Source organism: Branchiostoma lanceolatum, chromosome 18 (assembly GCF_035083965.1).
Source record: "Branchiostoma lanceolatum isolate klBraLanc5 chromosome 18, klBraLanc5.hap2, whole genome shotgun sequence".
Classification (NCBI taxonomy): Eukaryota; Metazoa; Chordata; class Leptocardii; order Amphioxiformes; family Branchiostomatidae; genus Branchiostoma; species Branchiostoma lanceolatum.
In genome coordinates, this window is record NC_089739.1 from 4292425 (window position 1) to 4309748 (window position 17324).

At 40.3% G+C, this 17324-nt stretch overlaps 1 protein-coding gene across 4 annotated transcripts in view; it reads left to right on the top strand.

Moving 5' to 3' along the window:
- Nucleotides 1-356: 356 nt before the first annotated feature.
- The window catches only part of LOC136424728 (sodium channel protein 1 brain-like), an 87567-nt gene continuing 70599 nt past the window's right edge, over nucleotides 357-17324 (top strand). For all 4 annotated transcript variants that reach the window (XM_066413351.1, XM_066413352.1, XM_066413353.1 and 1 more), the window contains exon 1: nucleotides 357-1294. The gene's annotated coding sequence lies outside the window, so the exon portion shown is untranslated. The remainder of the gene's footprint in view (nucleotides 1295-17324) is intronic.

A 17324-nucleotide genomic window follows, 5' to 3' on the forward strand; every position in this document is an offset into this window, starting at 1 on the left:
AAAGTTCAATAAAATGTCAACACCGTGAACTTGTGCTACCCTGAAGATAAAGTGAATTACAGTATATGTGATAACGGATTCATCCATGCTTTTTCTTCTTATTTGTGTTTTGGATAAGATAATACAGGGAGGAGAGGGATGGTGGTCTCAGAGAAAGGGAAAAAAGTTTCAGATGCAGAGAATGTGACTGGGATGGAAAAAACTAAAACAGAAAATTAGCAAAATTATTTGAATGTCTATTATGTTCATCAAATGTCTTAAAACCTGTGTACACAGAAAATGTCGATTTGCAAATTTTCACTACATATTGACGCTAAACATATTAATGATTTCCGTTTGCCCTCCACAGGCCGATATCCGACGCAAGCCACCCAAGCTCCACTGCCTATCGTTCGTCCCCGGTGCGCCTTGTGAGTGAGACAGCATGACTAACTAGCCGGCCTGGGTGCGCACTGGATTCCTCTTCAGCACTTCCCTGGCGCTGGGTCTTTGTAGAACACGAGCGCTGAGGCGCCCCACGTCTAGCTCCGTCCACACAGATTCTGAGAAAGGGATTCAACCGGATGTTTTCCTGAACTCTTTTAATGAGAATTTGCGGTCTCCAAAGCGACTCCTGCCGAGAAAAACGTGGAGGGACTCCCGGTGAGGGAAACGCTGCGGCGGTTGCAATCAGAACACAGCAGGTCTTCAACAGTGGAGAACACCATGCCTCGTTAAGCAATTTTTTTCTCGGGTTGGATGAAAAAAACAACTCTTCACAGTCATGCCAGCGAACTGACGTGACGAAGCAACTCTGTCCCTTAGTCTTATCCATTTAGAAGATAAATGTATGGATACAATTTCCTTCACAGATCGAGATAAGTGCATGGAATGCAATAACTGTACGCTCCATAGGGTGTCTACTTTCCCCGAAGCGTGTTGGTTGAGAACTCCGCAGACTTGGAGATGTTGTTGGTGATTACCAGACCTGCCGGGGTGATAGCTGGGCGCTGTGACTGTGCCCAGACCTTCCCATTGCCAGATTGCATTATCTCTGGAAACTAGGCGGAACATTACGGCAACTGCAACTTTTCACGCTTTTCTTTTTTCCGTCGATAAAAAGGCAATAGTTGATGCTTACATTAGATGGATGATCGCCGGCATCGCATTCTGTTAGAAATGACTACAGGGTAGGCGGCAGTATGAACTAGAGGGACAGAGATCGGTGACGCATTGTAGGCACGGCTTCTGGAAATCAGACAGAGAGAGAACACGGGGCTCTGAGGACTGGACGCCATGTACAGGCAAAACATCGGTAAGTTTATCCTCTTCTGCCTTTTTGTCCCATCTTTATCCAGCTACTCGTAAATGAGTATTTGCTACGAAGCGTTGATTGAAATTGCGGGCGGAAAACATGCACATGAAAGCGTGCCAACTGGAGACTGGAAAAATGTGACTGCATGAAAACATCTTACTCTTTGTACCGGCATATTCTTGTTGAGATACTCAGAATTGCTAATAGAAATTGCGGTCGTAAAATCTAATTGCTAGATGAAGAAATATGATTGCATTTCAAAAAATTAGCTATTTTCATAATGTAGTTATTCTCGGTAAATTTATCTTCCTCTGTCTTTGCCCCGGAATATCTTTGTCCAGCTAGTGATGAATAGGTATTTGCTATGTGTTGTTGACTAAAATTGTAAAAATGCGGTCGGAAAATGTAAATCTAATGAAGAAATGTGACTACATTTAAGACGATTAGCTATTTTCAGCATGTAGTTATCTTAGTAGCTACTTTGTGGTTAACATCCATACTTAAGAGGCCCATGGTGACGAAAAATTCTATTTCTTTCCCCTCTTAACTCAGTGCACTATTTGTTTAAAAAAAAGTACCGCGTCGGTCTTTAGCATTAAGGATAGGGCGCGCGGCTTTGCGTCGAAGTGTTTAATTTCACAAATATGTAGAACATGTAATTTGATCACTTTCGTACAAATCCTTAAAGCGTACACACACACACATACACACATGCTAGTATTTGAATAAATTTTCGTCCCATTTTCTATAGTGACTATTAACTTGTTTGGGCTCTTCTTAACATTTGAAATTATTAACAAATGGGATAAATCTATACAACGAAATAATACACGACTCAGGATTTTTAAAAATGTACACCTTACCCAGAAGAAGAATAAGATTACACATTATCGGCACACACTGGCTACGTTCTTAGAGAATTTAATTCAATTGTGTCTAAAACTCCCGCAACGTTACTGGGCACGGAGAATATTCATAATAAGCGTTGGCAAGGTTTGAAAATAACTGCTTATGAAAGCTGCCTTCAGTTGAATAGCGCAGTCGGTGGGATGACGACCGTCTTTATACAGACGATACATGTAGATTACACATCAATCAATAGCCTGCGTGAAAATACATCAACGTAGGTTACTTTGTCAAGATATGGTTCATCAGATTTATAACAGGTGATAAATGTCTGATAAATCGTATCAATAACAGCGACTCGTCTTATCTTAGTCCTTGCGATAACGTAAATGCAAAATCAATATCAATCATAAGACAAATGACATTGTACATGTAAGTGTTGATAAAGCTGCAAAAACACAGGCATACAGCATATTAGGGTGTTATTTGAATGTTGATGTGAAGAGATTCTGTGATTTATCCCAAATTAGTTTTTTGGACTACGTCAATTTTTTTCTGATTCACAATAGGCTAAACGTTGATGTTGCTGTTGTTGTTATTTTGCTTCTTTGTCAGAATATCCATGAATGATATGTATTGCAACACTTTCACTCGGTGGAATTCATTGGTTGCGATGTATTTGTTCTTGTACTTTTGTCTCTTTCGTGCCTATTCGCACGTATACCTAGGTAAAGGTAAACCGGCGAAACCTCAGACTGAGAACGAAGCATGACGCTTTATCGTTAGCCAGTAGGACAGGAATCCATAGTTCACAATCGGTAAAATATAAACCTCCCTTTGGAATGGAAAAAGAAAGGTTATTACATTTATTTCATATACAACCCATATAAAGCCGTCGTAGATTGCTTTTTATACTCGTATAGCTGAAGCGTTGCCCCGCCCTTTTCTTTGTCGAGCTTTGATAGCCGTTGTCGTGTAAATCAGTACAGAAGAGGGCTAGTCCAATGGTAATGACGTGTATGTTCAACTCCCATTGCATTTCCGAAACATTGAGCGCTAAGAAGAGAAATACCAGTTCTTGTGACCCTTCCCTTCCTACCCTCCCCTCCCCTCCACCAACCTATTCCAGCGATGATGTCCCCATTCGTAGCATCACATCTTGGCGGTTGGATGTGTTTCGTAATGGTGTCGCGACTATCCAACACTTGTGTTGTATTATCTGTGAGTAGACAAGAAATGGAGTTATCTTCGGAACTTGTGGAGAAGAGAAAGCAACATGTATCGTTTTGGTAGTTTGGTATGATAAACCGACAGACGTTCTAGTGGACTAGCTCCCTGCTGCTGTGATTGCACCACAGTGTGGCCCAGGGCTATGAAACGGAGATGGGCACCGCCCTATACACCTTATGGTGTGGGAGGATTTTAACTAACCTTTTTAACTAACCCCGACAGACTAAAAACAATACCTCCCCGTGAATTAGTAGCCTCTTCCATTGACCGCATAACCTGGACTGTCAAGTCTGATCAACGGCTTGTTCTACCACCTCTAACCTGTTTTTCCTGCCACTCTAGTAAGTCTCATCTTCAGTCACCTTTCCATTCACTTCCTGCTACTTTACTGAAAGTATTTCCAAACAAGCTATCTACTTACCAAAAATCATGGCCATTCATCATGCCCTTCTTGAGTTATTCCCTTTCAAAGTCTGAAGCAGCAGTTCCAAAAAAGCCGCCAGGGGGCCCATACCTATAGCACTTACTCTCTGTTCAAAGAGCTATCTACCACTCAAATATCAGTTCCATAGCATGTCCAGAACACGAGATATCCAAACAGGAAGTTCCGCTGCAGTACAGTAACAAGCCGCTAGGGTACCCAAAATCTAATCATTTCCAGGTCTCATCAAAATCTACCCACTTACCAAATATCAAGACAATCCATCTAGGCCTTCTCCAGTTATTTTGCTTCTTTACAAACACACACACACACACACACACACACACACACACACACACACACACACACACACATACAAACGCAAACATACTCGGCGAAGGTAATAACTACGGGTACACACCAACACAACAAGCAGGCACACCGAAAGCCTCCGTTTTCGGAGTCAAGAGCCCCGTGATAGCACATGTAGCAGACATAATAAGTCGTTAAAAGCTGATTTCAAATGCAGCCCTAAAGGTCTTGTAACGTCATAAAAATGTTACCCAGAAGGAATGCTATGTACGTTACACTGTCTCCATTAAGTGGTGATGAATAGTTGCCCTTCAAGCGAAGGAATGACATAACATATATAAGCAGCATGAAAAAACACCTTTGCCGCCTTCGTCGTTTATCATATCTGCTTCTTCCATATAAAGCGTCATCATGATTTCACATATAAGTTATGAAACTTACTCTTAAGGCAATCATTGGACACTGTAGTGCATACCTCATTTGTCTATTGTTTATTGTTTACAAGGCATTTGATTACATCAGAAAAAAATATGCAGGGTAGACCGGAAACCTATAAGAGTTTTCCCGTTTTCCTCCCACACTGGGATTATATACGCATGGTCATAACAATTACTGTTGATTATATCATACGTACGTAAGTAAATAAGATTAAAGGAATGAAAGAAGGGAATCGTCATGGGTTCAATAGGCTTACGATTTATAATTCATTATTCAAAGCAGATAGATCATAAATTAAAAAATATGCAGTAAAAAGTATGCAAAATAACGAATACAACTGCAAACTTTGTCCTGAACTTGTTACGGCAGTTGAAAAATGGGAAGTATATTGAGAGGGACGTAGTCTTCTCCCCGAACGAAGACATTATAGATGCGTTATGGATTTAAAACGCATTTGCTGTGGGGCATATTGACATTCTCAGCCATGGAACACTGCAAATATTTGATAAGGAATCCATAGGGATCGGGAAATTGAGTCACAAGTTGCCAAATCACGATAGATGATCTTGTCTACTTCGTCTGTCTGCATGGCGTGTTTAAACCTTCACGTATCACATTCAATATAAAGATACATCACCGCTTTGTTCAAGTCACAGCGGAAATCAACGAAAGTGACAACTTCAGAGAGTTATGCACGAGTGTGCTGTCCTTCATTACTGAGGTAAATCATGTTAGAGAGTTCCCTTCGATAAAGTAATCTCCCTCCCTGTTGAGTACTTCGCAGATCACCCGTGTGATGAATATGTTAGAAAAGCTTTCAAGTCACAATCCACTTAGCATATGTCCCACAGTCCTGCACATATTACCGCCCATGGGACAAATAGCCACGGAGATATGCTCCTTCAGGCGTCTAGGAAAGAAAGAAAGTATTACTACATCCTACCCAACCCAGTTAATAATAGTTCTTTTACTTTAGGCACAAATGTTTTTTGTCTTATTGCGGTTTTGTTCATTTGATTGTATCATTGCATTTTCGGTAAAACGCCTCTTGGTGTAACACACCAGGTACAAGCTATACATCCAGACAGACTTATTTGATTCACTCAGACCGGGATGGACCCCGACTCTTTTCAATAAGTGCGGTGGACTCTTTTACATGCTCGAGGTGTGTCTCTCCTCAAGCACTGGACTTCCATTTAACGCCCTATCCGAGGGACGTCCATAGCCGAAGCTAGGTACTCATTTCCATCTGAGGAAAGTGACGAAAGTCGTTTAAAGTGCTTTTCCCAAGGGCACAATGTCGGTGGTATGGCAGAGGATTCGAACCCTGGACCTCTGGGTTCTGGACTTACCACCCTACCCGTAACGCCAGCATGACGCTGTTGAATAAAAGGGCGAAGGAAATATGTGAGGTTTGTAACTAATTATCATTCTTGTATGCTTTGGTCGAGCTTTCAACAGATCCAATCCTGATTATTTACCGTACACATCCACAACTTAAAGGTATTATCTAGTATCTTTACTGTTAGAATAATATTGTCAGTCTAGATATCCTGATTTATGATTTAGAGAAAGGAAAGTAACAGTCCAAGTTATGTTCCATGAGTTTATTTCAACAACTCTAAAGAAAGATGAAAATTAAATATATAATAATCACCACATCTGTGGGTACAAAATTCAGATTACTTGAAAAGGTTTTGCTAATGGTAAGTACCACATGGGAAGGCACTTCGTTACCAAAGTAATTATCAAACTTTGTCTGGAGGTAAACCTATTATAAATCTGTGATTGCATGGGATCTAACTTTAGTGTTAATTAGTTTGCAATTAATTTTCTACTTCGGAAGTCTTTTCCTTCGACTACGCTTCGTGCATGTAAACGTCAGTCCCAAAAGGCAGTATTTTGAACAAGAGTTCGAAGACCTCACGACTTGTAGATCTTAATTAATTCTAGCTCATTTATTATGTAGATAAGGTTTTGATTAACATTACATGTTGATATTGGTCACTTCCTGTCACTCGACGGTGAACTTGAGTAGCATATAGAAAATATGTAAATGCGAAAACACAAACTAACGGACCAAAAATAATACCTCCCCCTGAATAAGTAGCCTCTTCCGTTGACCCCGTGACCTGGACTGTCATGTCTGATTAACGACTATCACTACCATCTTCGGGCTGTACTTCTTGCCACTCCGACAAGTCTGACATTTGCGATCATCTTTCCACACACTTTCTGCCACACTTTTAACAGGGTATTCAAATAACTACGGACAAACATAAAACAAAACAAACAGACATACAGAAATAAAAAAGAGAGTCCGTACAATGATTGCCCGTACAATGATTTGATTATCCTATGTTAACAAATACAGCGGACAAAACAAGGGACTATGCGTTCTTTTTATGACATTATGTTTGATAGCTTTGTAGCATAGTTGACCGGTCACGTCCCTGAACCAAGGAGGTTTGAAATTAACCTCCTTGTCAGAACATTTTGAAGACCGGCAGTTAAGTAGGAAATAAAAGCGATGGCACATCGTGAATACGACCAATGAAATGCAGTAAAAATCATTTGCTCCATAAACGGAATCGGTTTTACCACAAAGTTTTCGTGGTCTTTTTTGCAGTCACTTTACTGGCAAATTTCGAGAGGTGAAGAAATGTGATCTAGGATATCACAATACATATAAATATGAAGTAGAATTACCTGATTATGATAGATGAACCAGTCAGTCAACCATATCGTTTTCTCCATGCAGCTAAATGGGTTTCATCAATTCTCCATTAACTGCGAAAGCGATTAAATCGTTGATATGTAAATCATTAAACTAATCACGCACTAGGGCACTGATGAATATTGATGAGGACATTTGGAAGATGATCCTCTTTAGTGGTGTAGCATAGGTGTGTGGCTGGGCTATCGGACCCGAGATTGAGGGCCCACTGGTTCGATTCCTGGTATTCTCGGCTAGACGTTGTAGCATTGGGAAACACACTTTACACAGCTTTCCTCACTTCACTCAGGTGCAAAAACGGGTACCTGATTTTGGTTGGGGAGGTAAAGGTAATGGAAGGAGAAGGATGGGCTCCGCCTTCCAATACTGTGCCATCGGCACAGTGGATTAACAACCATCTGTCCCTATAGCCCCAAAAAGGCCATTGGACTACCGTTACCTGTGTACATGTTACAATTGATATTCTATCAAGGAATTCTTGAAATCAGAATCTTTTGGCTTTATCTTTAGGCTTTAACATGGAGTTAAATGGTTCATTCGAAATGAATGAAAAGTACGGTGCATCTCCTCCAATAAATCAATAGATCAAGTAAAGAAATGATTGTATTGAACTTCTCCGGTGTACGTGTCCTCTGTGCTGTTTTCTTCAAGCAACAATGCCCTCACTCAGTCTTCCAATGACTTGACCTAAAAGTGCCACAATTTGCAAGCTATTATAAACCTATTTAGAAAGCTCATGTGTTACGCCGAAGGGCGGTTATACCGGCTATAAAGATACAGGAAAATAAAGTTGACCAGAACATCTTGATATACAAAACTAACATTTTATATCTTTTCCGACGTATGGACAATCTTACAAACCTTAAGTGCCATCATAATGCTTTGATAAGAAAAAAGTAGCTAAATGTATTCCCATATAGCCTTCTGGAGGCTGTAAGGGCAGTGGGCTGTTATCCCTTGTGTCTATGGCCAGGTATTGTAAGCCGGAGCCCAACCCTCTCCTTCCATTGGCGTTTACCTCTCCAACCAAAGTCAGGTACCCATTTTTACCCCTGGGCGGAGTGAGAAAAGTGTTTTTCGACACCTGAACGCCAGAAATCGAACCCATGACGTCTCCATCTCGTGTCCGCTGCCTTTTCACGTCATACAATGCTTCGATACTCTCCAGTGTATGTACAAGAATGCCCGATGAACGCCGTTAAGTGACTCTAGCCTAAGACGCGTTAAAATCTCACGCCATCTGTCCATACTGACAATGGACACCACACTTAGGACGGGACAGATATCGAGCCGTCTGTTCGACCCATTAGTAACGCAATAACCCAGATAACGGCTGTCATGCAGACTTTGGCGTTCTACCTTTCATTCAAGGTCCACTCGATCGATGAAATGGGAAAGAGTCGGCAAGCGTCCAACAAATACGCTTGCGCTTTCTTTTGAATCTGTCCATACATCTTTCTCATGTCGTTAAGAATTCTATGTATCTTTCCTGACCGTTTTGACTATGTATTGAGTGGGGAAGAAGAAAACGCGTCGTTTGCAAATTGGCTTCTAGGAAGATACCGCAATGTGGTGAAGTGGTTTCTTTGCTTGGCAATAAAAACTGCAGTCATACCTTAGATGTATTCGTCGTCTAAGGAATGCTGATGTTTTGTAAAGAGTATTCTATAAGGAGCAAGGGTTATAGGTTTTGTCTTTGCCGTATCGTAAGCAAAAAAAGTGAGCTTTCTTTGGTTGGACGCAGAAACGTTGCGTAGCCAGCAGTAAGGTCCTTTTTTACTCTCTTACATCAATGTTCAGCTCACGTATTCAGCACGCCTTTCACGTGTACGGTATATGTTATTGAATAGTAAAAGAAGCAAAGCACTCAGGGCTCTGATGTTTCGTCGTTTCCCTAGTTTCTTATACAAGCATTTAGACAACACTTCAGTGAGTGTAGAAATCATGGAGAGTAAAGGGTTGCCGCTAAAAGCTTCCAGTATTAGAATGCAGCTCTTTAGTTCTTTATCCATTAGACCGACGTCATTGTTGCAACAGATGTAGAATATTTGGTTGCTGCTATATGTTTATCTATGTTCCCATTATGTTATTCACTCCTACCATACACGATACGGTCAAAGTTTTGTAACCTTAGCTGTTTCCAACTAGGTCTTAAATACAAAAAGGAGAACAGTGAAATGTTGATATACGTTTGCTCATACCTTTTGCTACGAAACGTTAACGTTTCTTGTATACGTCGATGGAAGTTGGACATTCAGGTAATAAGATTCACATAGTAACATTTCTTCAAGCAACGGGATAGATTTTGGCTTAGTAATTTGGTTTGGATAGGTTTCGAAAATATATCCAATTGCTTCGGTAACTGTTAGGTTGCTTGAATAACTGTTCCATTCTTGGGTTGATTTCGTACGAGGGTGAGTAGAAAATAGTGCAAGTGGTTTTATAACAGTAGCATAGTACTTCTTCAAGTTGGCAAAGATCTATACAAACTCAATTGCATTACCGCGCCTCTGTCCATCATCATCACCATCATCATCATCATCATAAATGCATCCTTCTCTTCAGGCAGATCATCATCATTGACGATAATGGCTGCTGTGCCATTTGCTTGAGCTCATGGGACATAATCTGACACTTGCCGTGAGCACAGTCATTTAAAGGTTATCTTCCCCACCCACTGTCAAGGCCAACCGGTATTCTAGGCGACGGCGAGAGTGACCCTTTGTTTGGCGATGGTTGCACACACTTGCACTGCTTAAGGCATCAAGCCGAATGCATCAATTCAGTTATTTCTCAGCAGAATATTCAAGTTACGAGTGGTTTCAAACCGAACTATTTCCTTTTCATCAAAAGAGCTGAAATTTGGTTGCGATCATCTTGAAATTACCTTGGTCGCTCATGAATACCTGAAAAATTAATAGTTGAGATATTTCAGTCGATGATGGGACTTTTCCTTTGCGCCGCATTTCAACTCATTCTATCATGAAAATTAATCATAGCACATAAAGATATGAAACTTACTGTTTGCCTCGAAAGAAACGAAGTATTAAGTTAGTCTAATCTATCTCTCCCTGCCCAACATCATTCAGAGATTCTTTCCTCTCCTAGGCGCTGTTTATTCTGGGAAATGACCAGGAGTTATCAGTATTCTGGTAACATTTTCCCATCAACTCAAAGCTAATGGAAACTACATCCTAGCTTTTAGACACGGTGGTTCTTATTGTACTTCTATCGGAACCACTTATCCACAGTCTTGTGATGTTAAGCTTAGGAAAACGTAAGGACGTCTGAGTGAATTACCCGCTCTATGCTGTAGCGTTATAATAAGTTTATTGCAAATTCATGCCCGTAGGCTAATTGCATGTTGACAACAATGTTGAAGTAGAAATGTAAAGTAAAATACATAAGGCATACATGTGATACAAGATCATACTATATTGCAAGGTAGCCAGTTAGCCTTTATAACCTTCGTCAAGAAGGTTATGTTTTCGGGGCTGAGTTTCTGTCGTTTGGTCTGTCTGTGTGTGAACTGCATAACTCAAGTAGTAGTAAATTTTTATGATAATGTTTCATATACGCACAATGTTTTGTGTTGCAGGCCATAAAAAAGAGAAACAGAAAGTACAGAAAAATAGAACCCTACAACTGTCTCAAAACTATGAAAAGCTAGATATCCTAATCGTTTTATATTGGGTCTTGTAGTACGTAGTCGAGTCTGATAAGAGTAAGGTCGCCCACCTTTAGTATACGTGACGATTAATGTTAATGTCTTGGGTTGCGTATTCACCAGGAGTGCCTAACGGCAAGATGAACTGCAGATAGCTCTTCTTTTCTCGTACAAAGTTTTTGAAGGATTGAAGCGGTAGATGAGTAGGCTTTGCATCTTTGTCACGAGATGCTCAAATCCCACTACTGCTTTACGTATTCTCGCTGACTTCCTAACTGTGCCGTTGACTCCAACAATCCAACGGTTATCATTATAAAGATATGCTGTTATAAATAGTTACAATCATTTCAAAATGAAGGAGATCAGAAAATAACTTTTTCCCGTTTAGACATGATTCGAACGTCCGCAGGCTTCTATTTTCTTAGGAATTACTCGGTAACAGACGCTGAATTCTTGGATAAGAAATATTAGAAAGCATCTGGCAAGCCTTGTGTCAATAGCTGCCAGTGTTACTAGCGGACATGATTTCAATTCAACGACAAGGAACGTGGTCTAATTTCCAGTTGCAGCAAGCAATACATGATTTCTATAAAATTACTCATCAATTATCATTGTTGGATGAAGCAAAATGCCTTGAGTCGGAACATGATAAAAGTGTATGAAACGTCTCTCTAATTGTCTTGGGTAATGTTTCACTACTCTTATACTTGATCATCTGCATTAAATGTGATTAATTCTTCATCGTAGGTAGGAAAGACCATCTAAAATGTATACAAGAGTGACAAGTCTACATCCAAACTTTATGGACCCAATCAACCCCCTTTTGAGTTCCCAAGTTACAGCATCCAACATCTATTGGATGAGCCCTTTAACCTCATTACATCTCATTAATGTACATTCTTGCTTCCGGCAGCAACTTTCATCATCCACCAGGAATAAATCCTGTCATACAAAAGTCGATTATAAATTCATGATACCCTTTGGAGTGCTTCAGCAGCCATTATGCAATTCCATTTGTTCCGAACTTCTTATCTGCAAGGTAAAATCGTTCATAGATATGACTTTTTGCTTGCGATATGAAGTACATCTATATCTTAGTTTGTCACAGGACATGATTGTTGTATTAGTTATGACTTTATCGAAAATGATACCCGGTACAAGTCTTAAAGATGATAAACTTCACAAGAACATATTCATTCTGTAAATATTCATGTATCTATAAACATTGAGAGAAGAATGTTGAATAATCCGAATTTGTGCATGAATACAATGCTTTCATCTACTTTTGATTTTTAGTACCAGTGGAGTCAAATCATTGTGTCCAGCTGGCTATGGAAAATGTCAAATATCGCGGGGTTTGGTCAGTCAATAGCAGTCTTATTTTCGTTCCTTTCTTATTTTTCTTTTGTCAAACTATCACTTAACTTGCGCAGTCTGTGCCCAGTACCATTAGGACCTATTTATCTATCTTTTGACAGAGTGGCTTTCCAAACGATGTAAGATGCTTTTCGGCCACTTGGGCTTAACTATCATCATCATCATCATCATCATATCGGGCAGCTTGCCCGGACTAAGGCTGCTCTCTCCCTCCAGGCGTCACGGTCCGCAAATAGTTGGTCTAGATCTTCAGACCTCACCCCTACATCCCCAGCAAGTTGGTCTATTTAGGTCCGTCGGGGTCGCCCGACACAGGAGTGCCCATGAGATGGTGTCCAGAGCAGGAGTTCGCTTCCAAGCTCTTCTTTGTTTCTGTAGCTTGAGTATAGTCCCTGCCATTACACGGAACAGGGAACTGAACTCTTCCCTTGTCGTTTATGCTCGAGGCATTCACCTTTTTAATCACGCTCCACAGAAATTACTCTCCCCGGTACCATCAAGGAAAACGTGCTACACCCAGAAAATTGCTCGCTTTTTCACCGGGCGCCAACTTGATCCCTAGACTCCCGTTTAATTTGGAAATGCTCTTTGTTGTTCACAGCGCAAATTGCCCCTTCACTCGCGTCCCTATGCATATTGCATGTAGAGTATACATTATAGAAAGCGACTTCAGTAATTGCTAAAAGGATGGGGGTCTACAGAGAACACAATATCGGTATCAGTCCCTACCGTTGACGTGTCAAGGACATTGTTCAGAAAAAGTGACAGGCGCAATATTGCTGAAAGTTACTTGCCTAAACTTTCTCAAAGGCTTTGACACGTCTGGTTGACACACGTAGGCATATGCAATAACATAACAGTCTCTTCATTCCAACAAGAACAATGTTTTACCATTTATATTTCATTCCACTGTGACTTAAGTTGACATTTCACATTGTTGAATGTTTTACTTAACGTCACTAAAAATTGAACCCAAAGGTTTAGACTTACCGTATCGACACAATTACATGTAGGTATAACACTACGATATCGTCTTTCCAAACGTGCCTTTTTGCCATTCGTGATTTATTCCACTATGCCTTAAGTTGATATTTCACATTGTTGAACGTTTACCTTTTATTTGTCATTAAAATAATGGAAAGTATCAAAAATTGAAATTATTAGAATTTCATATTTCAAAGTGTCACGCACAAACCGATGACTACTGCGCAGTAACAGTGAAAGGTTAAAGGTCATATGATTCATGAATTCATCAGCCTCAATGGGCTCAACCTTCGTTAACCTTACAATCTGTCATGGGAAGACAGGTCACGATGTATTTTTTTCCCCAGGAAGGGACATAGAGAAAACTTTCTGGCAGATGGCCAAATGGTTTACCCACCAACTCTACACTGAAGATGGAAGATGTGGTATTTATATTCACCCTCTCAAAACCCTTAGAAATACATATTCATTTGGAGTCATAAATTTACATGTTTTGTTTAGAGCCAATGCCATGGTCTACCCATGGATTTTTGTTGTATCATTGACCTTACATAGACAGGGTAGATGACTGGAAAGTTGATGAGGTATATGATTGCCTCTTCTCGACATCATGTAAAATAGTCGTATAAAATTTCAGATGTATAAAAATCGATCCATTGTTTTTCATTTTAGAACAAAAGCTGGAATGTAGAAACTGACCAAAGGGCTGCCCAGGGGTCATTTAGTGCATATATGACGTATATGTATACTGATGAATGACTTTTAGAAATGGGTCAGGACTGTAGGGAAATGTCCAGTATTGTGTTGATCGTACTTACGGCGTTGCCCAGTGGATTATTTCTTAATTTGATTACTGCGAACTATGTGCAAATGACACTTCAGGTGGCACCGTAAGGAAGGGAGTTGTGTAATTTGAATGTTAATGACTGTCGTACAAGTTAAATGGTATTTTGATATTTGTTGTACACAGGAAAAAATGAGGAAACTTTAAAAGTTAACTCTTGTTGCGCCTTTTTTCCAAATATAACAGTTTCAAGATACTCCATGACTGCATCTTAAACAAGTGTACACTATCATATTACAGTGTATCTCCAGAAATACTCATGGCTGTCGTGTTGTTATGATACCAATGGCGAGAAATGGTGGCTAGTTGGTCTTGTGATAAGGGCTGCTGACTTAGAATCACAAGTGAAGGTTCTGGGTTCGAATGCCTGTCAGGCTTATTGTTGAACCTTGGGAAAGGCACTTAGCATATACTACCTCACTAAAATGAGTACATAACTTCGGTTAGAGACGTTCTCTAGGATGGCGGGGCGTATATCTGGAGGTCCTGTGGCTTAGGAGAGTCACATCAAATACGATAAAGAATCCACAACACTCCCGGTGTGAGTGTATCAACCCTCGAAGTCTTAGATCCGGGTTGATATCTTGGAAAGGTGACAGTGACGTGCTATGTCAATCTTTCCACAAATCTGGCAAAACTAAAAGAAAAAAAAACGCCGATACCTACAGACCAAGAATAGTACATGTTCATGAAGTAAAAGAGATGCACATAAATCTCTGATAAAAATGCCTAAACGCCATAAGAGTTCAATAAAAGAACCATCAGCGATGTCAAGTGTCGAAGGTGCATTTAGAAACCAACAGTGAATCCAATTAAAACAGCATTATCTAAATGAGATATCGAAGTTCTCAAAAGGGAGTCAGCATGTTTGATGCCATTATCATTAGACGCGCACAATTAAAAGAGCACAGTGCTGAGTGATATATATATATATTACAATATACTACTCCCATGTGCCCAATATAACTGTTTTAATTGATTTGCACATCTTCATGCAATAACAATCTTCTCATCGATCAGGAAAGTTTTTTTCAACTATGACCTAAATAACGTTTGTAATACCAACAAAACCACCATTAACATTAATTCGCCGTGTTACATTAGTCCGCCATTTCGAAAATCAGTGGGTTTGGGAGACCTCTTTAGTGCAGTACCTCCTAGGTATGCACAGTCTAGATATACAATACATAAGACTGGCGGACGTTGGGTTGAAGATCTGTTTGGACGTGTCTTGTCAGGGTGGCGGAATTATGCACCCTGGTGGACCTATGTTAGTAGATTACGCATTATGTTGACTCCTCTGTTCATATCACCAAAAAGACTCGGGCACTCTTCCAGTGTTAAAGATACTACAGTCATCGCAAGAGTGACACTTTTCCCCTCAGGGGGGTGAATGATATCTAAACCCCTATAGACACGAGAACTGCTGACTGATAAGTACTGTAGGCGGCAAACCCTCATCCAGGGATCTGCCTTTCACACGGGCTGTCTGAGGAAATCCATCACTCCCTGAGAAAATCACTACCTTCGATGTGCACATTGCAACACTCTATGTAAATTATTAATCACAGCTTGCAGTAATGAGATCATTAGCGTTAAATTACATCCTGTAAGTCCTCTTATCTGAAATAATTGCTACGATGCTTTGTGTATCAAAGAGTATCAGCGGCATTTGGGAAGACGCTGCGTTTCTAACACATCTTGTGAGTTCTCTGTTGTCATCTGAAATATGTCACTGTTTTGGCATGCTCATTAGGAACTTCAAGTTTGAATTCAGTACATAGTGTACGAGGTTTTCAATGCATACTCTACGTTATTAACGTCCATCCAATGATATTAATATTAGATTACTTTTTCTCGGTCGTACACATTTACCCAAGCCTGTGATACGTAGAACGTTTCCTATTATTCCCGTTGTTGTGTACATGTGAAACTGTGTGGAAATTTGTGTTACTGATATTACTACGTACCACCTTTTGTGAGTGGCAATGTTCATGAATATATGCTACTGGTGCTAATCTGGCAGTGGGTTGAATTCAACATTCCAGTACCTTCCCAGACGAACAGCCCACAGACACTTAGCACTTACGAGTTTGTAACTAGTGGTGAGTACCAGAGCAAGGGGTGAATCGCAAAGATGGCATTCGTGATCACGCTTTGAGCTTCTGACAGCTAGCAATACCAAAGAGGTCTATGTATATTGCTGATGAGATCAAACTCGCTAGGAGGGGTAGACATCACGTCGCTATGTCGACTGACGTTAGGCAAAGCAATTCGCGTATTCGGTTTACATGGACGTACTTTTAACATCTTCTCCAGTAGACTGAATAACATGGTGCCCAGTGTAAACGGTTTATACATCGTTAAATCTAGCAGCTATGTGAACTATCTTTATGTCGTATGATCAGCTTAAATCCTAGTGTGTGCATAAACGTTATGTACTGGTTTAACCATTTTAAGGGAACGTCGAAGTGATTACCATTATAGGTTTGTAGCATAACAACTTTCTTGGTTATATGGTACCGGAGATAATGTAGAGTAGAATGCTAAGTAGGTTAGTTGGTACAATGCTATATTGTCAATATGTGTAAGTATGAAATTTGTATGTGTATGTGTAGATGAGGTAGAATAAGCTCTGAAGAATAAGTGCTCCGAGTGAAGGCTTGGGTTCACTTGATTTATGCGACAGTGGCGAATATGTTAGGCATCTTACGGGAAATAAATGACTTAGCTTCTCCCCCAATCTCCGCAGTGAAGTAGGCTAGGTTAATCTAAATGCAAGTGACGTTTTTGATGACGTATTTGTCCTTGAGATGACATACTTTGTGAGAGGTTAAGTCTCCGATGAACCGTCATCTACGAAAGTTGCTTGTCACACAGTTTTACATGAACAATTCACCCGGACGGAAGACCTGGCGCATTCCCGTCTTGAATCAGCCAACGCAAGGGTATGTCACCCCGTAAGGGGCGGTATAACCCCGACGGTGCGTTAGCACGTAGACTGACAAGACAAGACAAGACAAGACAAAACAAAACAAGACATGTCACTAAGTGGCAAGTACGTCGATGAAGGTTAGACATCCGGGTAATACGATACGCCAAATAACAGTTACTCAAGCAACTGGATATGATTTTGGAAACCAAATATAATGTATTAACGTTTTGCCGAGCAGG